The following is a 27,666-nucleotide window of genomic DNA, read 5'->3' on the forward strand; positions in this document are numbered from 1 at the left end:
AGGTTAGAAGAGATGGGATAACAATTGAGATGTAATAAGAATAAATTAATAAATAAATAATTTTTAAAAAAGAAAAAAAAAAAGATTAGGAATGCTAAGGAAGAACCCAGAACCTTGCACTCAAACAGTAGAAAAGGTACCTGGAGATAAACTCCACTCAATGAAGATTCTAGCTCAAAGGAAAAAAATATTATTGGAACGAAGATGAAGTTTATTCTGAATACCATTAAGTGTATCTTCTCTGGACAAAATCCTACCACCTAGGAAATTGTTTTTCCAAGGTTAAGTACCCAAGTCGCATGGATGCTAATATGGCCGTGAGAGAGGTAAGACAGGATAAATTTATATCAGTAGGCTCTGTAATGTTGTACAGATGGTGTTAGCTTATTGAAATGCAAATGCAAAAGTTTTTTGAGTCTTGTAGGCTTTCATCAAGCTTCCAGAAGCCATTGAGAATCAAGCATTGTAAGATAGGATTCCCTGCAAGAAGGTCCTTCAAGGATATTTGTGAAGCTGTCAAGTTAAAACTGAACAACAATGTAGATGCCAGGAAAGTGAAGGTTTCCAAAACCTTAGGACATCTACTGAAGAAAGATATTAAACCCGGTTAATGCCTTTAAGAGCACCAAATAATGGACATACATATTGCAGGACTTGATATTTGTGCTGTTTCATATTGGTCTTGCCTTAGCATAATCCATCTTGCTATTACATCATTTCCTTTTGCAGTGTTTATTATTTGCCATTATATATTGGAACTGTGTAATTTTTTGCTGCTAGTTTAAAAAGTCTCACAACTAATAAATAGGCCCTCGAACTTGTGAACAGTGTTGAAACATTTTAGGATTATGGCCATGTTACAAATGAGCTGTTTGAATATTGTATTATGAAAGGGTCCTTAAGGACCAGCAGTAGGATGTTTTAGTTTAGAAGTGATACATTGGGTGTCAAGTTAATAAGGAGGGAACTCACTGTGGGTGATCTTGATTACAAATCTGAAAGAGCTTGGAATCACCTAAAAGTATTCTTCAGTGGATGTCCTTCAAGGATTTCTCAAAAAGTTTCCAAGAGGAAAAACCGACTACAAATATGATCACGCTATCTGATGGGCAGTGAATAAAAAAGAGAGAATGCAAATGAAGAATTTGATTTTTTAAACACAGATACAATGTGAACAACCTTGTCCTCATGCCTTCTCATGATGCTAGACTGTATCTGTTGTTTAGGGGATAAGATATTTTCAGGTCTAGATACATGTTTTAAGTTGATAATGATGAGATATGATAGATATTGATTTACATTCAGAATTTTAGACGCAATAAGATAGGATAAATGTTTTCTTCAAGGTTGCCAAATACAAATAGACAAAACACTATGAATGTAATATTTATATAGCGCCTGACTGTTTCCTGATTCTTCTTGCTGTAGGTAGTCTATTGTATATATGTGTAATAATAAAAATGTTTATGTAAAAATGAAATATAATAAAAAAGAATTTGTAGCCAAATTATATGGAGTGCCTTTTATAAAGTTGTACATTTGAAATTCTTAGCACTGTGTTGAAAGTCAGTAGGAAGATATCTTTTAGCTTTGAATAATATTGCGTATTTAAAATTAGAGATGCAATCAGATTTTATTTAATCATACACTAAGTTTTATCTAAGTATCATACACTGTCTTCCCATCCCTAAGAAAACATTAGTCATCTGTTTCTTAAAAAATGAAAGTAATTTTCTCTCTAATTAAGAATACATATTAAAATCTTCTTAATTTTAGGTGTTTCATCTACTAGAGATCCATATTTTTATATTATTATTTTATTAGAAATTATATTATAACCTATATTACAGTATTTTAATTATAAATACCTTGCAAAATAGAAAATAATATATAAAATAATAACCTTGAAAGACTGCAAAATTATGACTGGCATTCAGGATAAGGTATTTGTGTTTGTGTGTGTGTGTGTTCATTTCATTTTATGATTTCAATTTTTTATGTGTCAGTGAACTCTTTGTAGAATTGAGTAAGTCAATGGATACATATTACTCTCACCCATATTCTGTCTCATCTAACTGCTAAGACAATCTGAAGAGAAGAAAAGTCAGAGGAAGTACCTACTTTCTCAGAATGAGCTTTTATGTGCATATTATCCTGTTGAAAGCCCAAACAGCAATACAGAGAGAGAGAGAGAGAGAGAGAGAGAGAGAGAGAGAGAGAGAGAGAGAGAGAGAGAGAGAAAAGACACACACAATAGCACCTTGGTTCTAGTACCTTTAGAATTTGGATAAGACTACACTACTCAATTTTCTCAGCATTCAATTTAAAATATTCGGGCTTGGAGCTAGAAAGAAGCCTCAACAATTAAAATCACTTGGCTATTTGTCTGTCAGACGACCCAGGTTTGATTCTTAGCAACCACATCGCAGATCAGGACAAGTAACTCCCTTCTGGCCCCATTTGGAACTGCATGCAAGGGATACTGTTATGCCCAAGTCATGACAGACCATTGGACATACCACCCAAGAGCTGAATCGAAATGCAATCACAAAGAAGTTCGATCTCAGAGCATACTTTCTATGCACTGACAAAGCAGATGCAAGGAAGTGGCCCTGAGTCTCAATTGAGAGGGGTGTTTAAAGGTTTTAGACAATCAAATAGATTTTAGTATGTGATTGGACAGAGAAACTGAAAGCAGGGAGTTACAAGCCTTGGCATTTCGTGGTTGGATAATAGGTGTAGAAGCAAGTTGACCTATAGAAAAAAATTGGTTGAAGCAGTCATGCTAGACCTCAAAAGGCTAAGAATGTAACAGACGGAGCAGGTATTAGGAACTTCAGCCTGGTTTCTCCTAATTGGCTGTTGCTATGTGCCAGACCATCTGCTGATCAGCTTGACAAGCAGAGAGTATATTTGGACTCTGAGTGCTTTCCCAAGGTGAGCTGATTGTGTTGCTAGGAAAATTTTTCTGTTCGGTCTACTTTGTGGTTTTTCCTGGAATCTTTGTTCACCCTTGGCCAGATTTATCACAAAACGGAGTTTCTTTTTCAAAATGTAGTTTCTCTGGTCCTTACAATACAGAGACATATGTGAAGACAAAACTCTCATTCTACATTAAAATAATGTATGACAAAAAATTATCAAAGCAAGGTGAAATTAAATAAATAAAAGTATAAACCTTAGGGTAATAAAGTTGCATGAGTCAGTCTTTCATTATAAATCTCTCAGTGTTTATATCATATCTCACTGCCTTGACATTTAGCATATTTTTATCTACCTCTATTTGTCTATCTCTATATCCATCTCTATTTCCATCTACTCTTGTTTTTCTCTCTATGTGCATAACTATGCCATTTTAACACCTATGTTCTCTGTCTCAATCTCTAAGTTTGTGATATCAACACTTTACCTCTATCACTGATCCTATCACCTGTAAATCTTTATCTCATTTATCTAGTTGCATTTCTTTGAAATTTTTTATTATGTTTCCCTTTTAACATATACATTTATATTATTATACGAGTGTAATAAACTACATATAGCAGGAAGAACAATGAGACAAGCAGGAATTATATAAATGCTACATTCAAAGTGATTTGGCTATTTGTATTTGGCAAATTTGAAGTAAACATATGTCCTAACCTTTTAGGTCTAAACTTCTGAATGGAGATGAATATCTACCATATCTCATCTCTATTAACTTAAAACATCTATCTTGACCTAAAAACATCTTAACCCCTAACCTACTAAGCTTAATTGAAAGACTAAACTATCTGGTCTTCAAACCCATCAGAGACATGAGAAAGGATAAAACATAAATATCTGAGTGAACCCGGAGTGCAAGTTATCAGCTTCAAAAATGAAAAAATGATTGAGTCAGTTTACTGCCTGAACAGTCACCCAACACTCTTTATAGTGTTGGATCATCATCTTCAACCTTCTGGCCCAATATATCTGACAGACATTTTTGCGAGGCAGGAACTATTGAGAACATGCTTACTCTGCCTTGACAGAGTTTGGCTTTTGACTCTGCCTGCATCTAAACATGTCCATTTTTAGGCAGAATTCTGTCTGTGGCAGAAACAAGGACATTTTTCCCAGTGGCTGGTTTGCCACATTTGAAGCCAACTCCATAAAGAGGCTTTTTGATGCTCATCTTCTACATTGAGGCAGGCTAGGCATTGCTAGGAGTTAACTTGTGAGAATTTATGTTTTCAGAACAAAAGAACCGGACACTGACACTGGATCCAACCTGACAGGATTAATTCCTCTCAGCAAGCTGGATGCTGATATCCGGCACCCTCTGTGCTCCAGCCCAGGTGCTCAGTTGCTGTTATCCAGGTATTTTTTACTTCTATTACATAATACAATAGCCTTAGAAAATTAGAGTTTTCAGTACACTCTGTAGCCAATTTATATTGCACTAAATTTCATATGTTCAACAAACAATAACCTTAATGTATTCGAAAATCTAATGTAAACTCTGCTGAAACTTTCTTACAATGATCCACAATGGGATTATTTCCTTTGCTGTACTCAAATAATTCACACAAAAATTTTAAGTGGGACATCCATCCATTGTTAAAGAGATATCTTCATTGCTATAGAATTTTGTGTAATAAATTTATTTGCTGTATTTGTGTCTGAATTTTATTTTTGTTTAAACTGTTACTTAATTCATTTAATTGACATGTTCTTGACAGATTATTGTTGTTATATACAAATGAAATCCAAGAATAATTGATAATCGGAATACATGATTTTATTCCAGTGATGAGAAAATAATCACTTAACATAACAAGATCCTAGAGATTGAAGTAGTGGGCAATCACTGACATTTATAAGTAAGTGGCTCTATTGCAGCGAATTAACACAGCATATAATAGATAATAAGAAACAGGTATCTAGTCTAAAGTATGATATTACATCTTTAAACATGCAATATGCTGAGGTAATTTGTTGATGGTGTCATATGGTTTCATGAGTGAGCATCCTGCATTGGACAGTCATTGTTGGACTTATACCTTGTAGAGGCAAATAATTCCTTTTCCAGCAGTGAATAGCTCTTTGTTTAGATTTGAGACAGTGAAATTAACTCCCCTTCTATGTTAGCATGTCCATTGATATTGCTGTTTCCCAGGTCTTGTTTATGCAGCCATTTTAGAAGACATCTTCATGGCAGATTTCCTGATATTTTCGCTCCTATATTCACCTCAGCCCCTTTTACATAATGTTCACTGAGCTGAAGATGCACCAGTCCAAAAGTTGACATGTGCACTGGGACTAGGATAGCCATGATCTTTGGATCTCTGCATTATGTCTAGTTGTGGTTTTCTGTGGATGCTCCCCAGTTTCTTTAAATGGAGGTGTCCTCCAAGCCCCCAGCCATAAAATCATTACTTATTTATTTATTTTATAACAATTTAATGAGTTAATAAATGTAAACCATTTAAAACACTGCAATGATTAAAAAGAATACTTACTATGGAGATCACTATATGTATATCATTGGCACATTTTTTTTTTTTGTTCTATGCCTGTTGTACAAATATATACAACACAGTATCCTGATCTCTTCACACTGTGCTGATAGCACTTATTTGCACCCTGAGCACTTTGTATTCAAGGTCAATTATGCAAATTTCTCTGCCTTCCTGAACTACATAATATAATCTCAATAAAACAAACAAAAAATATAAACATCATTTATTCTTCAAAGATGTGATTGATTGGTGGTAGATATATTTCAAATGTGTAAAAACTATTAAGCTATAATTGATATAAAAAACCTATAAGTTAATAATCTAGCTAAAACTAGAACACAGAAGGGTAAAAAAAGAAATATTTAATTTGCACTGAAATGATACAAAGAAAACCATTTTATTTACAGAATACTTTGCTCATCAAATGAGATCTAGCTCGATAGCCAATCATGTTGAGGTTTTATAATAGCAAAATCAATGTTTATACAAATATCAACGAAAAAACTGAGTGGTAGATGAGGTTTGTTTGAATGACAATACTACATGATCATTCTCCAGTAAAATTTACAAAGACCTCTGATTATTCTACAAATACGTTGCAAAGAATAATAAATGGCATAAAAATATAACAGCTATCACACCAAAGTCATATTAAATAAGAATAAGATAATTAAAACTACAATTAAACCTAATTATTCATTATACTCATTAATTAAAAAGTAAAATCTCACAAAACAAAATTAAGTTTGAGCTCACAATAGGTCCATCTGTTCAGAGTCATGGATATCAGTTGAAAGTCACAAGATTTTCTTTCAATCTTAAAATTTATTAAATGTGATAGACTAGTAAAAAACGCTTATATTAATAGAAAAGTAACTCAGAAATTCAAGTTCTGAAAATGATTACAGTTTAATAACAGATTCATGAATAAACTCCATTCAGAAGTATTTTAAAATATACATGTATGAAATATACATTTATGTCAAGTTCAACTGAGTAACAGATTCATGAATAAACTCCATTCAGAAGTATTTTAAGATATACATGTATGAAATATACATTTATGTCAAGTTCAACTGAGTGTACATTTGCTTGGAAGTAATGGAATTTTGACTAACTACCCATCTTCATGGGTATATAGACAACATCTATCCCACTTAGAAGTTAATCTTATCTATACTACATTCAAGAGTACCCAGAATCTGAGAATGCAGAAAAAAAAAAAAAAAAAAAAAAAACCAAAACAAAACTAGCTTGTCACACTATGGTATCACTATGCACGGACCAGTGCCTGAGTTTCACTGTCCTTCTAATATAAAATGTGAACTATATTATAATTTACTCAACAAATTTATAGTGAAATAATTAAAAACTTTAGTTGACTATATGTGGTTACATTAAGAATGAAACAATATCCTAATCATATTCTTGTGTTCATAAATCTGTCTTATTTAAGCTTAAATCTGCTTGATCCTTAATAGTTGTGATTTTCTAGGCAAACTGCCTCAATTCTCTATGTCACTGTTTTGACATTTATATCAAAAAGACTAATAACAGCTATACACATCAAAAAATAAGATATGTAAAGCATGCAAACTACAGTAACTGTGTAAATGATATGCTATCATTGTTAAATGTAAGTATGTTCTGAGCACATGTGTTCACTGCTAGCTGGAAATTGACTCCTCCCCAGGGAAATGAGATTTCTCAGCTGCCGGTGAGGTGCTTATTGTCTGTTTCCCAATCAGTAAGATGATTTGATTAGGATTCTCTTATTTCAAGCATAAAAATGAAATTTGATTGTCACTTTATTCCTGGTTCATTCAGTTAACATTGGTGAAATGTGTCCTGTGATTGCCATTGGCTTAATGTAATGAATCATTACTTTTTTTTCTGCATCTACAAACAAAATAAAACAGAATTTACACCAAATAATGATTTCTATAAAACAACAAATAAATAGAATTCCAGTAATAATTATTTCCCTTCTCTAGGGAGAAATCTAAACTGTGAGTATTGTCAAATAAATGTTAACCAGTACTGTTTTAAAAGATCTCCCCTTCTCATCCACATTACCTCACGCCATCTCTCCCTCTTCACTTCTTGTCCTTAACTGCAAGAATGAAGTTATTTCCTGGCTTAGTTTCTATTTCAAAGACCTATCATTCAGTGAAAGTGGTGTGTTGAAGTCTTCCACTTTTATTTGTGGGGATCGATGAGTGGTTTAAGCTTTGTTAATAGTTCTTTTTTTTTTTTTTTTTTTTTTTTTTTTGGTTTTTCGAGACAGGGTTTCTCTGTAGGCTTGGCTGTCCTGGACTCACTTTGTAGCCCAGGGTGGCCTCGAACTCACAGCAATCGGCCTGCCTCTGCCTCTCGAGTGCTGGGATTAAAGGCGTGCGCCACAACCGCCCAGCATTAATAGTTCTTTTACAAATGTGGGTGCCCTTGTATTAGGAGCATAGATGTTCAAATTGTGATGTCTTCTTGGTTGACTTTACCTTTGATGAGCATGAAGTGTCCTTCCTCGTCCCTTTTGATTAATTTTGGTTAAAAGTCTATTTTATTAGATATTAGAATGGCTACATCAGCTTGCTTCTTGTGACCATTTGCTTGGAAACTTTGGCACCAGCCAAGGACAACATGTGCAGTAAGCTTTGAAACCCTAGCCAGATCTAGCCAATGGACAGGACACTCTCCACCGTTGAGTGGAGAGTGGGGACTGACTTCCACACAAACTCTGGTGCAACATATTTTACCACATCTCCTGGATGGGGAGGCCTAGGGGCACTCAAAGGAAGGATAGCAGGCTACCAAGAAGAGACTTGATACCCTATGAGCATATACAGGGGGAGGAGTTCCCTCTAAGTCACAGTCATAGGAGAGGGAAGTAAGGGGAAAATGGGAGGGAGGGAGGAATGAGAGGATACAAGGGATGGGTTAATTATTGAGATGTAATATGAATAAATTAATAAATATCTTTAAAAAGATTTGATGATCATGAGGAATTTTAAAATGAAAGTAACAGGATGGTGTCGGAATAAATGTTTCATGTTTTAATACTGACCTAAATATGTGACTTGATGTGAGAGACAATAAGTTACCAGTGAGGTAAACACATTTTGAGTCATGTATGAATGAATAAAACTTTGATATAGAGCACAGATCCTAGGGCTTGCTGCTGGTGTCTTGGCAGAGTGCTGAAAGTGGTATGCAAGAATGGGGGAATAGATCGACCCAGAGGGTTCAGGAGCCCCACAAGGAGACCATCAAGGCCTGCGGATCTGGATCCAAGGGTGTCTAAACAAACTGTTGCACCAACCAAAGACAGTAAACCAATCCCCCGCCCCTTTGAGATGTGGGAAATGGACAGCTCATTCTCCATGGTTGTTGGGGGAGTGGGGACTGGCTTTGACATGTACTTTGGTGCACCCCCGCCCCCGATTTGATCACTTCTCCATGGTTGGGAGATCCAGTGGGCACACAGAAGAAGGGCTCCTTCTGTCAGAGTTCTTTTATTTATTTATTTTTTAGATTCAATAATTGACTTTTTTATTTATCATTCCTTTAACCAACCCCTTTAAAACAATAACAAACACTTATCATCCATACAGTCGCCAAAACCTATCCACCTCTTCTTGGGAATGAGGCATCATTTTCTTTCTTTCTTTTATTTTCCTTTTTTTTATTATTAATTTATTCAAATTACATCTCAGTTGTTAGCCCATCCCTTGTATCCTCCCAGTCCTCCCTCCTTCCCGCTTCCCCCCCCTATTCTCCTCCCCTATGTCTGTGACTGAGGGGCACTTCCTCCCCCTGTATATGCTCATAGGGCATCGAGTCTCTTCTTGGGAACCTGCTATCCTTCCTCTGAGTGCCACCAGGCCTCCTCATCCAAGGGACATGGTCAAGTATGGGGCACCAGAGTTTGTGTGAAAGTCAGATCTCCTTCTCCACTTAACGGTGGAGAATGTCCTGTCCATCGGCTAGTCTGGGTAGGGGTTCGAAGTTTACTGACTATATTTTCCTTGGCTGGTGCCATAGTTTGAGGAGGACCCTAGGGCCCAGACCCGCCTGTAGTTTTCCAGGACCCTCTGGATCCTTCTATTTCCTCATTCTCCCAGGCTTCTCACACCTAAAGTCTCAATAGGATATCCTCCTCTCTGACCTACTTTCCTGGTAGGTAAAGTTTTCCATGGGGACGTACCCCTTGGACTAGTGTCTCGATATAAGCGAGTATATACCATTTAACTCTGAAAATAGTATATACTCGCTTATATTAAGACACTGTCAGAGTTCTAAGGGAGACAAATAAGGTGGGAGAGAGAAGGAGGGTTGGAATGGGAAAACACAAGCAAGGGCATAACAATCGAGATGTAATCTGAATAAACTACAATAAATTAAAATTTAAAAAGAAGAAATACTGGCAAATTGTTCTGGGGAGTAATCACATAAAATCATGTTGATTTTTGCTGATATTATAGATTCCGTAAGATATCCAAATGCTAGACAAGTAACTTGATTTTTTTGAGAAATGGAAAAATGTTTGGATCGAACATTCATGCTTCCTAGAATATAGTTAGTACACTATTACTCCTACAGCAATAGTGAATGTGGACAAGTTTATAATTAAACAAGATAATGATCACCAAGGTAATTCTACATTATTTCAGGAAGCATATGACATTGAGGAAGAAGACTGAGAAGAAAGGGCATGAAAAGTGAGTATATGTAGTGTAAAGGCCAATGGAAGAGAGCAGGCTGGAGCAATTTATAAGAATATCTATAAATACACACATGTAAGTTTTAGAGAGTGTGCTAAACCCAGTGAAAATTGGGAGACTAATTGAGATGAGGTAAGAATTTTATCTCAAACACTAGATGCATCCAGTGTATAAAGGAATAAATCCTGTAATTACCTCTGGGGAATGCACAGAGAGAGAGAGAAGGAAGTCAGTAGGCAACCAAGTGCTTTTTACACGTGTTGGTAAAATCATCTCCAATATCTAAACGCTTATGCAACAATTAAATAGAAAAAAATTGTGTAATATGTAATTTTCTTTCGGAAATTTATATACACATACCCAACTGACATAGTGTCAAAATAATGTAACTAATGTTTCATTGATTAGTATTAGTTAATTAATTAATATTGATCATGTTTATAACTGTTTAATAGAAACATGGTGTGTGAGATGTCAATATTGTAGTGAACAGCACATTTCCATAAATAATATGCTCCATCCACTGCAAAAACACATGCTTTGCCTAATGCAACAGCCTTCTTTCTGCCTAGTTCATCTTTTTTTTTTTTTTAAACAGAGACTATCAAACTATTTAACTGAAGCAGCTGGCTCACAGGCCTTAAGGTCAGAGGAAAGTAGATTGCTTACTTTCCAAAGCTTTATTCAGTCATTGGGAGATAAGGAAATAATGTCAAATAAAACTTCACAACCCCATTCTACTTTCTTTATCTTCTCAGTAAAGCCCTCTGTCAGCCTTTGATCACACTCCACTGAAAATTTCAGCAATTCATCTGTCCCAGAATGATCTGTTCTACAGCGTTCTGTAATTGAAAAACCAGCTGGTAGAACTTCAAGAGACTAACAAAAAATATTTAGAAGGTATTTTCAGAACTATTACATGCAAAATTGCACATCTTTCCTCCTACATTTGAAGTATTTTGCACATAAAGGATATTCATTATTACCCACTGCAATTGGAGAAGAAAAAAATTTCCTTACACTTTACCTGCAAATAAAAGCATAGTTTTTATAATGACCACAGAGCTGTATTTCTCTAGTGCTTTCTCCCTACAAAATGTATGTGTGCTATATTCAATACTTCTTTCACCTATAGGTCTATTGGGCACTGCTCACTGCTGAAAGTAACTAGTTCAGAGCTATTTGTAGAGAAAGCAGTCCAATGAAAATCAGGTCAGGAAAACCTGTTTTTATAGGATATATAACTATCCATAGAAAAGGAAAAATAGAAGGCTAACTCCTCTCAAAATAAAATATAATTTCTATGTTTTATATTTAAATTATTTATATACATAATGTATATTATTTATAAACATAATGTGATACATTTTATTACTTCACACTTATAGTAAATGACATCACATTTAAAAGGGACACACTGAAGTATTAAAGTTAGATTATACAAATGTGTATGTTACAAATATATAATGATAAATTCTTCCAATCACTATATTAATTATATCTTATTTTTCTGCTCATTCAAATCACAGCTTTGTTTCATTTTAGAAGGCTGATCTTGAATTTAAAATTAACTTTGATAGTGTCATATTGATGACAGAAAATAAAATGTTTTGTTTTACTGAACAATTTTTCAGCTTTTAACTTACTTTGTAAATGTTTTAAGATTTCACTGAGAAAGATATTTCATTGGTAGAAATTTGTGACAAGGAAAAAAATCAGCTTTGACCTCAAAAAAATATTCATGTCTATTTCATCTTTTAGGTAAGGAGAAATGGATTCTTTTCCAGTCATTCATTGTTTTTTTTTCCTGTGATTTTTCTTATCTTTTTATTAGCAAGAATACAATGTATTCAAGTTTGAAGTCTTCTTTGACCTTTTCTTTTTAAATTTTTATTTGTATAGGATTTTGGCTTGCATGTATTTCTGTGCACTGTATGTGTGTAGTATCCAACCCAGCTAGAGAGGGGCACTGAATTTACACTTGATTCTGGAGTTCTCCACCATTGTAAGCTGCCTGGAGCTGCTGGTAATTGAACCCAGGTACTCTAAAAGAGAGAGCAGTGCTCATAATTTAGAGTGCCATTTCTCCAGGACCTAAGTGAGAAAGTTGAGACACCTAAAAATTATTCCTATTTATTTCCTAGATTTTGTGGGACCTACTTTTAAAATGTGTATATGTGGGAGTGAGAGGGAAAGTAAGGAACTAAAGGATGCAGGAAGGAGACTGAAGAAGTGATATGGCAAGCATGGATCCTGATATCCTATTTCTATAATGGTTTGTTAAATTCAGTATAATAAACTAATTTATTTATTGATGTTATTTAAAGTCCCATGATTTATTAAATTTTACATTTTCTACTATGAAAGCTGTAACATCATAGTTAGGAGTTACTCAACTAAAACCTAAAAAAAAAAAAAAAAAAAAAAAAAAAAAAAAAAAAAAAAAAAAAAAAAAAAAAAAAAAGAAAGAAAGAAAAGTAATGTAAAGCAGAGACATCCTGAGTATATAAAGTATTTCTAAAGGTATACACACAATTACCTAACTCAATAAATTTTACATATTTGTGTCATTTTCATATATAGGATACATATTCAATAGAACATATTAGTAAGATATTGAGATGGTAGTTGGGCTTTCTAAACACGTGCCAAGGATGTTTTGAAACTATTCCTTAAAAGTGATAAAAATGCCTTTGGAAATTTCAACATAAAGAATGCATTCAATTCTACTTTTTAAAAGTGTGTATGTGGGAGTAAGAGGTGCAGAAATGCAGGACGGAGGACGGAAGAATGATGAAACCTGGTGTGAAGAGCAAAGGATGAAATTAGGACGATAAGAAGGGAAATGGCAATAAACTCTAGTGCATAATTACAATGTAAAAAGACCCACTACTTAATGTATCACTGATGTAATATTTTGTATTATTTGAGTTCCGAACTTCAAAAAAACTGGCTTGAGTATAAACCATTTAAATTTTGTTTGAGAAAAGGTGAACAAGTTCCTATTAAGATCACAAGTGTCCTCTTAAAGTCTTAATCATGCTCACCACTATATTGTTAAAAAAAAAATTAATTCCAAAGGTATTATAGTCACCTTTATCAAATCTGTCCCTTTTTCTTGCTTGTGTCTTCCCTTCCTTCTTCCTCACTCTTCTTCAAGCTTCTGCCTTTTCTCTTTCTTTTACCCCTTGTTTATCTCCAAAGCAAGCAAGGTAGGCATGCTAGAAGTACATCTTAGCAAAGTAGAATAGAATAATATACATAAAAAAAAAACTTTTATCTGCATTTATTTATTTTATTTTATTTTTATTATTTTATTTTATTGCCGAATTTATTCCAGTGTCATCAGTTTTTGTTTCCTCAGTTTCATCTAGGATGCCTTTCTTTTGTGCCCACCTCTTCTTCTGGCTTTGGAACAATCTGCTCCTTTTAAATGAGGATCATTTCGACGTGGCAGGGGGAGTTCACGTATGCATTAATCCAACCATGCGACATGGCAGGGGGAGTTCATGTATGCATTAATCCAACCATGGGCATCATAGGTACCTTGTTCACCTGGTTATGTTCAATTACTAGAGAGTCTACATATAAACCCTTAAGTTCACTCGTACTCTCTGCATTTTTCAGCATGTGCAGCAAAAATTCAGCACTCTTTTTTGGCCACCTACCCTGAGTCCAGCCCCACTGTTTAGCCTGGCCGCACCTCTCTACTCCATTATTATACTGCTGGACAGCACACATTTCTTCTTTAAAGTGACACCTTTCGGATGCTTGGTGGGTTTTCAGGTATGCATACCTTGATGCAAACTGCCTGAGCTGTTTCCTGGGTATTCTTAAAGTGAACACGAAGATTTGTACCTCTTGATTTGCCTGATTTTGTAGGGTTTTCTGTGTCAAGTGAGTAGTGAACCATCTTCGCAGGTCACCTCTGGCTTCTTACAAGAAGCATAATAAATATCTTAATAGAGTAAAAGAGAATGCATAAAGTTATATGATTTAAAAAAACACATATTTGGTTATTTAGTATCTTGGGCAAAAAAAACTAATTATGGTTATGTTCTATGCATATTAAAAGAGTAACTTCAAATATATTTCCAATGCTTCTGTAATTCAGAAATATCAGCATGTTCTAATAATTGACAGAGTAACTGGTCCTTCACACCTCCATCATTTAGCAAGCTAGTTTGTGAGATGCATTGTTCATGGATCTTTTTTCTCAAGACATTCTTTTCTGAGGCATCATGACCCCTAACATACTTTCTTCATGATTTTATATTTAAATTCTTGTAATTTCATTGATAAAGACATAGTTCCTGTTTTCCCTCTGTACTGGCTGGGTCATAAGAGTGTCTCTATATGCTACTTATGAGTGAATTTGATATTTTATTCTTCCTGGATTTATTAGCAAATATATGTATTCATAGTTAAATAATTTGGCTCAATACTCTGTTTCTCTCTGTCTCTCCAGTGTAAAAGAAGTTTATATTTACTTCCTTTCTTCTGACATTTCTTTTGTCTTATAGTCAGTTGCACTTCTATCCCTCTAGAAGGACTGACATACTCCTCTGACCCTTGTAGACCCTGGATTCCTAGAGGAGACTGCTGAAATGTTAAAGAATTAGCAGCAGAAAGAATCAAACATGAGTTTTTCTACGTATCTCATAGCATGCTGTTGAAGATGAACTTCGGAGAGCACAAAGGCAAAGCTGCATAACTCATATTTTGCTTAAGGGCATGCTGATTGCAACATCAAGAAGGAATCACTAAATACCCAGTAGAATTTTTCAAATGTCAAACTCCCTATATAGATGCATGAGCAACATGACAGAAGCTGTTAAACATTGCAGATAGGCCTGCAACCTGGTATCTCCACAGTGGAAGACAATGTTGCAATTTATCACCAGAAGAAATCTGTACAGCATAGGGTCCACATTCAGTGGAGTAGTATTCAATGATGAGCACACATGAGTTATTAATTCACACAAAGTTAATTAACTGAGGATGCTCCTTCCTAAGTGAAGATCAAAAGCACTACAGAGAAGAGTTTGAAACTGGCATACCAGTTGGTGGTGCCTGTTTTAAGTCTTTAGGGAAATATATTGACTAAATGAATAACAGAGGAAGTGTTCAATTACTGGCATTAATCATATATAGTATTTCAGTGGTGGAAAAATGATGTTCTTCATTTGTTAAAAGCCACTTAACTTTACATTAAAAAATAATGACACAAAATTAATGCAAATATAAAAGATACAACATACAACCAAATATGTCATAATGAAAGCAAAAAGGACATTTTTTAACTAGATGACAATAGTTCAATGCATGGCCTGATTTAAGCTAAGCTACTGTGAATACCATTGGAAAGGTTTAACTGTACTGTAAACAGAACTGTAAAACTGAAGAAAACAAGAATCAAACATATCCACAGTAATGTACTCTAGGTTGGAAAATAATTGGTTTTTATAAGGAATAGGCTGACATTTCTGAAATTGTATGAAAATTGGCACCAGTGTGAAAGTACAAGGAAGTTACTAGTATGTCTAGAGAGTAGTGTATAATCCTGTTGCTTATGAATTGGAGTTCCAAGCATCAATATGAATCCTTATTTGGTGTAGAGAGTTCAGCAACACACACATCTATTAAACACATTTTTATAACATGCTATACATGTGCTTTTTATTCATTTCCTGGCCAACAGTAACTAATAAGATTACCTCACAGTACTAAGGCAAATCTTGGACTGACCACATTTTCTTTTTCTTTTTTACTTTATTTATTTAGTTGTTCACTTCATATAAAAATTGTTGTCCCCTCCTCCTCCTCTGACCTCAACCTCCCTCCTCCATCTTCCCCAACTTCTCCAGAAAAGGAGGCCCCAGTAAGCCACCCCAGCACTTCAAGTCACATCAGGACAGAGCAAATCCTCTTTGGCCTAGCAATGGAGCCCCTCCAGGGGGAAGTGATTGAAAAGCAGGCAACAGAGTCCATGTCAGAAACAATTCCCACTTCCCTTACTAGGCGATGCACAAGAAGACCAAATTGCCCATAGAGTATATATATATAGGAGGCCTAGATCCAGTCCACGCATGTCATTGGTTGGTGGTTCAGGCTCTTAAGACCCCTCTCGGCCCAGATTAATTGACTCTGTTGGCCTTCTTCTCAAGCTCCTGTCCCTTCTAGATCCTTCTTCCTTTCATGCAAATTCTCCACAAGGCTCCCTGAGCTCTGCCTCAACCTTTGGCTCTAAGTCTGTGCAGTTCTTTTGTCCTTTACTGGGTGGAGCCTCTCAGAAGACAGAAATGCTAGACACCATCTACAAATATAACTGAGTCTCCTCTGAGAGACTCCAGGCAGCATGGGAACAGGACAAATACTAGGACTTGCAGTAGATCTCTGGGCGAAACACTGTGAGGAGTTGTATGGAAGACTTAGGGTATGGAAGGACTGGGGTGGAGGATGGAAGAGGGTTTTCAGGAGCTCCACAAGAAGACTATAAAGGCTTATGTAGCTGGATGCAGGGGGGATTGTATAAACTGATGCACCAACCAAGGACATTGCGCACAGAGAACCTAGACACCCCTGTTCAGGTGTAGGCAATGGACATCTTGTTCTCCACATGGGGAAGGGGAGGGAGGAGAGCAGGGACTGCCTCTGACATGAACTCTGATACAGTTTGATCACTGCCCCTCGTTGAAGAGACCCTGTGGGAACACAGGAAGAAGATGCAGGCTATCTAGATGAGACATGATAGGCTGTGATCAGATGGTGGGAGAAGACTACACCTCTTAGAGGTTTAGGGCAGGGTAATAAGGAGAAAGAGGGAAGGAAGTTGGGAAAAGGAAGATAACAAGGAGAAGATTACATATTGGCACATAATATGAATAAATTATTAAATAAATAATTAGATACATAATAAAATTTGAAAGATTTGGGGAGTCGTGAATAGAATTAGTTATCTAATGTGGAAGATGATAAAGTTTCATGGAAAGGCTTTCCATATTTCATCTTTGGAACTTTGCTTTTGCTTGTGGTGGCAAAAGGTTTCCCACCCCTATCCTGGGCTAACTTGCATTTCATCTAAGTTCCACCTTGTTAAAATTAACCTCTTTTTTAAAAATGGCATTAATAACATCTGCCTCTCACTAAACTACAGTTGTAGATAACTAAGAATTCAGCATTTTCCACTTAATGCTGCATAAAATTTTGAATATTTTCCAGTGCTTCAACAGTTCCCCATTAGACTTCTGATTTGTGTTCTGGAACATTCTTGTTTTGTCTTGTTAATAGTAATTTCAATATTGTGTACATTTACAACTTGGTTTGCTATCCCATCTCATTCAGACAGTTAAAGCAAAGAATTCATTTTCTCTTCATCTACTCAGTATAAAGCCCATTTTGTGAGAGGCTGTTGCTGAAGAATAAAACTCTCACAACTAAAAAAGGCTTTGTGCGTGGGTAAGTATTGCACCACCCTTCACTAGGAGTCCTGTCTAGTAAGAGGTGTTTTTTTCAGTCTCCATGACCCTCACTACAAGGGATTTCAGATAGAGTCCTCCCCATATCTTCCCTGGAGCCTACCTTGTTATAAGTCTCCAGCTTGTCTAGAGATGCCGCACCATGACTCTTCTCTCTGCTAGCCCACTTTGCTCCTGCCCCCACAGTCCCTACAACTACTCCTCACCCTTGTTTCAGTCACTCCACTCTTCTCTGTCCTGTTCTCTCTCTTAAACCACATGTGATGCTTGTTCTATTTCCTCTTCTGTGGGAAGCTGAAGCTATCGCCCTTGCTAAGATGGCACTGGCAACCTGGCAGGCAGGATGACTTGCAATTCTGCTCCTGGTAAACAAGTCCTTATTTGGGTTGTGGGCCGTGCTTTGCTCTGACATATGCATCCCGCCTTGTCGGGAACCAATTGGAGCTACTGACATAAGGGCTGCTGATTGGTTGAGGCAGAGGATATAAAGGGGCGCGGAGGTGTTGGGGGAGGAGAAGCGAGAGAGCAGGAGAAGAAGAAGCTTGCTGAAAAGGTTCCTGAATAAACTGCCTGGAGAAGAACGCTCGGGTCGTGTCCTTATTTTCCGCTGGTCGGAAGGGATGCAACACTCTTCTGAGTTAAATTCAACTATTCTCCCTTAGGTCCTCCTTGTTACTTAGCTTCTTTGGATGTGTGAATTGTAGTATGGTCCAATGTGGCTAATTTCTGCTTTTAAGTGAGTACAAAATATGTGTGACTTTCTGGAACTGTGTTACCTAACTCAGAATGATAATTTTTAGTTCTATCTATTTGCCTGTAGATTTCAAGATTCCCTTGTTTTTAACAGCTGAGTAGCATTCCATTATGTAAATGTACCAGTTTCTTTTTTTTTAAACCTTAATCATTCTTTCTTCCTTTTTTTAATATATCTTACTAATTTATTCATATTACATCTCAATTGCTATCCCATTCCTTGTATCCTCCCATTCCTCCCTCACTCTCATTTTCCCCTAAATCCTCTCCCCTATGACTGCCACTGAGGGGGACTTCCTCCCCCTGTATATGCTCATAGGGCATCAAGTCTCTTCTTGGTAGCCTGCTATCCTTCCTCTAGGTGCAACCAGGTCTCCCCATCCAGGAAACATGGTCAAATATGGGGGACCAGAGTTACCAGAGTACATGTAAAAGTCATACCCGACTCTCCACTCGACTGTGGAGAATGTCCTGTCCATTGGCTAGATCTGGGTAGGGGTATGAAGTTTACGGCCTGTATTGTCTTTGGCTGGTGCCATAGTTTGAGCAGGACCCCTGGGCCCAGATCTGCCCATCATAATATATTCTTATAGGTTTCTAGGACTCTCTGGATCCTTCTATTTCCCCATTCTCCCATGCTTCTCTCACCTAGAGTCCCAATAGGATGTCCTTCCCTCTGTCCCACTTTCCTGGTAAGTGAAAACTTTCATGGGACATGACCCTTGGGCTAGTGTGCAGATATGTGAGTATATACCATTTGACTCTTTCTGCTTCTGGGTTAACTCACTCATTATGATCATTTCTAGTTCAATACATTTGTCCACAAATTTTGGGAATTCCTTGTTTTTACTAGCTGAGTAGTTTCTTTATCCATTATTTGATTAAAGGACTTCTACTAGGTTGTTTGCAGATTCTGGCTATTACGAATAAAGCTGCTATGAACACAGTTGATCAAATGGATTTGTTCTGTGGTGGGGCATCTTTCAGATATATGCCCAAGAGTGGTATAGCTGGGTCTTTATGTAGTACTATTCCCAGCTTTCTGAGAAAGAGCCAGATGGATTTCTAAAATGCTTATACAAGTTTTCTGCACTCATCAGCTATGGAGGAATGTTCCCCTTTCTCCACATCCTCACCAATATGTGCTGTTTCTTGAGATTTTTATCTTAGCTCTTCTGATGAGTGTAAAATGGGAACTCAGAGTCTTTTTGATTTGCAATTCTTTGATGACTAAAGAAGTTGAGCATTTCTTTCAGTGTTCCTCAGGTATTCAATGTTCCTCTATTGAGAATTCTCTGTTTAGCTCTGAACCTCATATCTTAATTGGGTTATTTGGTTTGGCGGTGTTTGGTTTCTGGAGTTCACTATATATTTTGGATATTAGTCCTTTGTTGGATGTAGGGTTGGAGAAGATCTCCCAGTCTTTAAGCTGTCACTTTGTTCTGTTGACAGTGTCCTTTGCCTTATGGAAGCTTTTCAGTTTCATGAGGTCCCATTTAGTAACCGTTGATCTCAGAGCCTGAGCTGTTGGTATTCTGTTCAAAAAGTTGTCCCTTGTGCCAATGAGTTCACAGTTCTTCCCCTGCATTTCTTCTGACAGATTTTAGTGTGTCTGATTTTCTACTAAGTTCTTTAATCCACTTGGACTTTAGTTTTATTCAGAGGGATAAATATGGATCTACTTTCTTTTTTCTCCATTATACATCCATTTAGACAAGCACCATTTGTTCAAGATGCCATCCTTTTCTCCTCAATGTATGAATTTGACTTCTCTATCAAAAATCAAGTGTCCATATGTGTGTGTATTTATTACTGGGAAATTGATTGCATTCCAATGCACAAAATGCCTATTTCTATGCTAGCATCATCTAGTTTTAATTACTGTTGTTCTATAGTACAAATTGAGATCATGGATGGTGATTCCTACAAGAGACCTTTAATTGTATTGGATTGTTTTAGTTATTCTGGGGTTTTGTTTTTCCAAGTTGAGAATTGATCTTTCAAAATCCTTAAAAAATTGTGTCACTATTTTGATAAGGATTGCATTGGATCTGTAAATTGTTTTTGGGAACACACCCATTTTTATTATGTTGATTCTCCCGATCCACAAGCATGGGCAATCTCCTGGACTCACTTTGTAGAACAGGCTGGACTTGAACTCACATTAATCCAAGTGCCTTTGCCTCCTGAGTTGGCTCATGACAAACCAAAGATTACAACTACCAGAGTTAAGTGAATAGACACAGTGAATGAAAGTTAATAACACTTGAATTCATAGTGTTATATTACAAAAATATGTAAATAAAACATGCTGCTAAATTCATGTATACAATGTACCTCTTACATGTTTAAGTTAAAATTTTAGCTATTTTCCTCTCATTATATATTCATTGTCTAACAGTATGAATGATATATATGTATAGAATTCAGAAATATTTTTCTATACTATATAGTTGCAAAATTCTAAAAATGCTTCTATTTTTTCAAATCCAAATTACAAATATCTACTAGATAATCCCTAATCTCTGATTTTTACTGAACAATATGTATGTTAGTTTCAAAAATAACATTTATAAATCTTTAGAAAAATTGATCAGATTTTAAAATATTTAAAGGAGACAATTGCATACTTTTAATGAGTGAGTGGATGCTTCTTCAAAGGGAAAAAAAGATCAGAGCCTGTTATATATCAAGCAAGTATTGTGCACCGAGCAAAATCTTTTATCCGTGTATTTAAATCAAGTGATGGAACAGAACTACTAAATACTTAAAAAAATTTTCCTTATTAATCTAACTCAAAATTTTAGACAAAATATATTCTTATGGACATTATGATATCAAGCTTGACACCCATAAAAGTTTATTGTGTGAAAGCAACTGTGTGTTCAGTAATATTATAAGGAAACAGGTGGTGGTTAATTTCAGTGGCATGAAATGTTCAGCATCTTAAATGCTGACAAAAGCAAACAGCTTGTCTCTTATCATCTTTAGTCATTCGACAAAATTAATTGCATTTCTGCATGACAGATTGTTTCATTATTTTTATTTATCTAAACAAGAATTTGCCTTATACTTAATTTGACTTTGAAAAAGCTTTTGACACTTGTATAGTAAAAACTTGGTGTCATGCTAGTACGTTATTCTCAATGTGTGGGACATAATTAAAGTCATAATGGTAAACACAGAAGTCTTCGGATCGTATACAGTGGGTTTATTTATTTGACTTAGAGAAATAAAGACAATCTCTGGTTTTTACCAGGTCGCTATCTGTAGTGATGTGAGAGGGAAGAGAATTTATGAAATAGAGATAATTCAATTTTCAAATTAGATTTCTTTATGTTTTTGGTGAACAGTTGTTTAACTATATCATAGCACTTTCCTAATTTGACTGCCTTGTACATTTATAGCTGGATGATGGTAGGAGGTATTATTATGTGTCTTTGATGTTAAAATTCATGGATTATCAGTGATAAATTATTTCTCTGAATAATCAAAATAATGAATGTGTCTTTTCAAACCTTAATATAAAAGATTCATGAAATCCAATGAAAAAAATACTGGATAATAGGTCAAAGTCAACATTTTACCAAAATATATACTGAAGCAGACAAGTAATAAAAAAGAGTACTTAAATGAAGTAGTTGAGCTATAGAATATATTCATACAAGTTTTCACATAGGTTAGGGATTGTGCAATTTCACACTTTTAACAGTCTTTGGATTTAATTTTTACAGCTATTCAGTTGCCCAAAATTTCAAATATTCATCATTTTTAAGATTTCTATGAGAGGAAAGTATTTGCCACATGCATTTATAGAACATTAGAATATACTATGTTCATGGCCATCTATTCAAAAATTTATTTTTATATTATTTTTAAAATGTAATTTTAAACTTTACTTAAGAGAAGAAAATCAATAGTTGTTTCTTGCTGTGAATGGTGACTATTTGCATATATATAAATCTTACAAAATAAAAACACAACCTTAGTATTTTTGGGGGAACAATACTTTATTTGTCGGTGAACTTAATTTTCTTAGACTACTACGTGATTAATTTGCTTAAAATCTTTTGCTGCTTTGGATAGAATAAAAAAGTACATTTGCAGTGCTGCATTCATTATATTTATAAGCAATTTATATTTAAAGTGGTAATAGTAATGGCACCTTCAAAAATCATCGAATGGGTAATATGGCATGTAATGTGTGCTAAGTACTTTGCATGCTGTATGTCATTTAATCCTCTCAGCTCCTACATGTGATGAAGCAGAAGTGCTAAGCAGTTACTCAATTTCATGGAAACCTCACAGCTAGCGGTGGCTTAGTTGAAAAGTGAAGGAGCTTTCTGTAAACTCAAAACATGTTTTTAGCTATTTCATTATTACCTCATATTGAATTCTAAACATTTGTAAAACAAGTATAACATGATTTATTGAGCTAAAGTAAAAAACAAAAAAAAGTAGATATGCCTGATTCCACATTCTATAAAGAGGCTTTTGCATAAAATGTACACATGCTATTGTTCAAGATGCAATGTTGGAAGCCATGTAAGTGCCATCTCTTAAAGTATAATGTTAATGTACTTCAAATTTTTGTGTTAATTATTTTGTCACATAAACTTCAAATTGTGTGGATTTATTTTCAAATACCATGTAATAACTTTGTTTGGAAAATGTGCAATGAAACTACTTTGAAATTTCATCTTACTTGACTCTGAATGTATAGAAAGAAAACAACTGCCAGCAAGTGGTGGTGATTATACGGGGCAAAGAGAACCCTCACTTAGAGTTGATGGAATAACAAACAGATACAGTCACTCTAGAATCCAGTGAGGTGGGTTTTCAAAGTGTTAAAAATAAATTTATCATTGTTTTGTATATAAGTACATGCCCAAAAGCCTTGATCTTCTACTGCACAGATACTTGTTCAACCATATTTACTGATATATATTCACAATACGTAGAAAATAGAAAAAAATTCTAAATATACTTCAACTGATTAGTCCATAATGAAAAACAGTATAAATACAAAATGAAATTCTATTCAGATGTGAAGAAATATTTTACATGCTTTTCAGGTAAAGGAGTGAAATTAGAAAATAGTATGCTGCATAAGATTACTCAGACCCAGTAATACAAATTCTGCAATGGTCTTTCTCATTTGTCAATCTTGCCTCAGTTTATTTTTTAGATTTGGGTTTATAAACTGATGTGACTGGAGAAGCAAAGGGAGTAGAATGGGACTGAGGCAAGAAGGGGAAAGGAGGAGAGCAGAGGAATAGGCCATAGGTCTCACAAAGGAGGGAAGTTTTAAAAGCTAATAGGTTTCTGTAACTGGGGGAGGATGGGAGAGTATAATAGAGTGGGGGAAGAAGTAAAGAGGTAAATGACACTAAATGTCTTTGTACAATGTATAACTTTTATAAGTTTACTTTGAAATACATATAGTACATTAAGAAAGAAGCTAACAGTAAATGCTGCAGAGGATATTGGGGAAAAGGTCAATTATTTACTGTGTATGTGGAGGCAAACTACCCAAGATAGTTTGGAAAATAGTATGGACATTCTCACAAAGCTAGAAATAAATCAGCCTTATGACCCAGCTACACTACTTCTTGGTATATTCCCAAAGGATTACATACTTTTACATAGAGATAGCTGTCCATGTATATTCTCTGTTGGTCTATTCACAATACCTGGGAAATGTAAAGAAACCAAATAGTCTTCAACTGTGGAATGGGTAGTGTAAATATGGTACATATACTATATGGACTAGTATTCAGCTATAAAAAGAAGTGAAATTTAAAGGTAACAGAATGTCTGTCCTTGAGTGAGATAGGTAACCCAAACTCATTATGACAATCTTTCTCATCTGAGGTTTCTTCTCCAGTCTTCAGGTGTGAGTATATACCATGGGGTAATTTAAAAAACCAAGGAGATGAAAAGGAATCACTGTGGGAGGGATGAGGAAGAACAACTGTGAGTGGACTAAGGGAATTCAATTAACCTGAAGGGAAAATATGGACAGAGTTATGCTTTGTAAAAGTACGGAAAAGAAGATAAATAGGGAATAAAGCAGAAATAGAATACACCACACACACACATACACACACACACACACACACACACACACATACACACACACATATACACGTTTAAACTGAGTTATAAAACTATATATAACACAAGGAGTGATAAGTCTCCCCATAAGAGCCAGAGTTTTCTAACAAAATTTCTTCAAATTATTTACCAGAATGTCCAAGAGACTTCCTAAACAATATAGTCCATTGCTAATGCCTTTGGTTCCGGCCTAGAACCTGAAGGTAATGCACTGTTGCCAAGGACAACAGATAGAACTGTGATGGAAGCCTCCTATCTGAAAAGTAGCTCTACAGTGTCAGACAGTTATATATAAGCTGACAAAGGAGAAAAGCAATCAATATCCCTATATGCAGCCACATAACTACAATGGTACAATATCAGTATGCATATTTTGGATATATCCAAAAGTACCACTGGACCCAATTCTGCTAAATAGGAACAAATTTATGCATAATATTGTAAACCGAGTTAAGCACCCACGGTTGAACGCATCATAGATCCTACAGGAGAACCTACCCCTGCTCCTTTTCCTTCACACAATATAAACTGTAAATATATTTTAAGTCATTATACTCACAGATAAGTGCAGCTATTACTCCTCAGCAAAGATTCTTCTTTTTATAGCCTTGATCATTGCAGATATAGACAAGTGACTAACATTCAAGAAATAACTAAAAGTGGGGTGCTCAACACAATTTTTACATCTATAACGCAATACCTATTTAAGCATCTGGAAACATGAAAGAAGAGGGAGGAGAAAGATTATGAGAGCCAGAGGAATAGGAAATTTACCGCTAGGCAATGTATTCTATATATGACTGAAACTACATATATGAATTCTTAACATGGCTCTCTAAATAATTCTTGCCCCATATGACCACAGCCTATCAGGTCTCATCTGGATAGCCTGCTTACCTTTCTTCTGTGTGCTGCCAGGCCTCCCCCACAAGGGGAAGTGATCAAATTGGGGGCACCAGATGTTGGAGGAAGTTTCCTTCTGTCAGAAGTCCAGGTATGCGAATAGGTATTGAGATGTTATCTGCATAAATTATAATAAAAACAATAATTCTTGCACTATGGCAACAACAGTTGATCCCAACATGAAAAGCAAAAAAATATCACAAGGCCCCACACTTACATTAAGAGGTACAGGAACAATGGTCACTTAAAAGAGAATATCAGAAATGTGCCTCATTATAGCTTATCTAATCCTAAGTGGTCAATCCTAAACACATATTAAATAGACTATTCTGACCATTGGCTAGATCTGGGAAGGGGTTTAAAGTTTACCTCCTGTATTGTCCTTGGCTGGTGCCTTAGTTTGAGCGGGACCCCTGGGCCCAAATCTGCCTATCATAATGTTCTACTTGTAGATTTCTAGAACCCTCTGTATCCTTTTATTTTGCTATTCTCCCATGCGTCTCTCATTTAGAGTCCCAGTAGGATGCCTTCCCCTCTGTCCCAATTTCCTGGTAAGTGAAGGCATTCGTGGGACATGCCCCTTGGGCTAGTATGCAGATATAAGTGAGTATATACCATTGACTTTCTCATGTACTCTGGTGCCTCACATTTGACCATGTCCCCTGGAGGGGGAGACCTGGTGACACTCAGAGGAAGGACAGCAGGTAGCCAAGAAGAGACTTGATACCCTATGAGAATATATAGGGGGAGGTAATCCCCCTCAGGAACAGTCATAGGGGAGGGGAATAATGGGAAAATGGGGGGGGGGAGGAGGAATGGGAGTATACAAGGTATGGGATAAGCATTGAGATGTAACAAGAATAATTTAATAAAAAAAAAGAAAAAAATTAAATAGACTAACCACATTTTATTTATATTTACACACACACACACATACACACACACACATACATACACACACACACACACACACACACACACACACACACACGCACTTTGAAATATTTGGGACATAGTTCCCCTTAAGGTTAGTTCTATTTGGTTGACATACATAAATATTGGCATTTTACAGGACTTAAATTCAAGTAGACAGAGATGATTTAAATAAAACTCAGTGGCTACAGGCGCCTGTGGGATAATAGTAGTTTGATTAGAATAGTGGTCAAGGGATATATTAATTAGGGTTTTTAGTGTCATGGAGAAACACCAGGACCACAGCAGCTCTCATGCTGGCAAGTATTTACTTGGAGAATGACTTATACTGTCAGAAGTTTAGGCTATTACTGCCATGGCAGGAAGTGTGTCAGCATGCAGGCAGGTATGGTGCAGGAAAGGAGCTGAGCATCTGAGATCCCAAAGTTCATCCTCAATAACAACTTCTTCCAATAGGTCACATCTACTCCAACAATGGCACACCTCTTAATAGTGCCACTGCCTACGGGCCTATGTGAGCTATTTTATTTCAAACCACCAAAGAGAAAAAAGTAATCTGAGGGAATCAAAAACTATTTAGGTTGGATTTTAATTGGGTACTACTTTGACTATGAGGAATATCATGGATTATCCTTGATTATTTCGTTAGTAAGATAAAGCATCACAGTTATTTATTTTAATAAATCGAATTTTATTACAGTCTACTCTCATTGGCTTGAAATCCTACTTCAATCATTTATTCCTGAGTAGTTTTTTCTCTGCAATATTATCAATGGAAATGCTTATAAATATTAGAAGGTAGTGGTTTTATTTGAACATTGAAATTGAACATAAAATTTTTATCTCAGAGAAATTTAGGAACTCAACTAGAATTAAAATAACACAAACTTGTATTCACAAACCTAAAATTCACTGAGGGGTTTCTAAATGTCTAGATTAGGCATATACTTTTGAGCAATTTTCTTAAGTGTAGTTTATGATACCCACAAAGAGAACATACAGTAAGAAAAAAAAAATGTCATTTTATATCATAATTCAATGTTGTCAAATATTCAATCTAATCCTGAGATAAGAAAGCAATTAATTCACTCTCCAGAGTCTTATAAATATTGTTATAGATATAGAAGTCAGAGAGGCTCTGAGAAGCTGATCTGCAAATAGGGCAAAGGTTTATTCAGGCATACAAATTATATTCCATGTCATAATCACATGCCCTTTACATTGGATCTCTATTGAGTTTCACAGTAGGAAATAAGATTTGAGAAATGAAGTCAGGGC

This window comes from Acomys russatus, chromosome 18 (genome assembly GCF_903995435.1).
Source record: "Acomys russatus chromosome 18, mAcoRus1.1, whole genome shotgun sequence".
In the NCBI taxonomy this organism is placed as follows: Eukaryota; Metazoa; Chordata; class Mammalia; order Rodentia; family Muridae; genus Acomys; species Acomys russatus.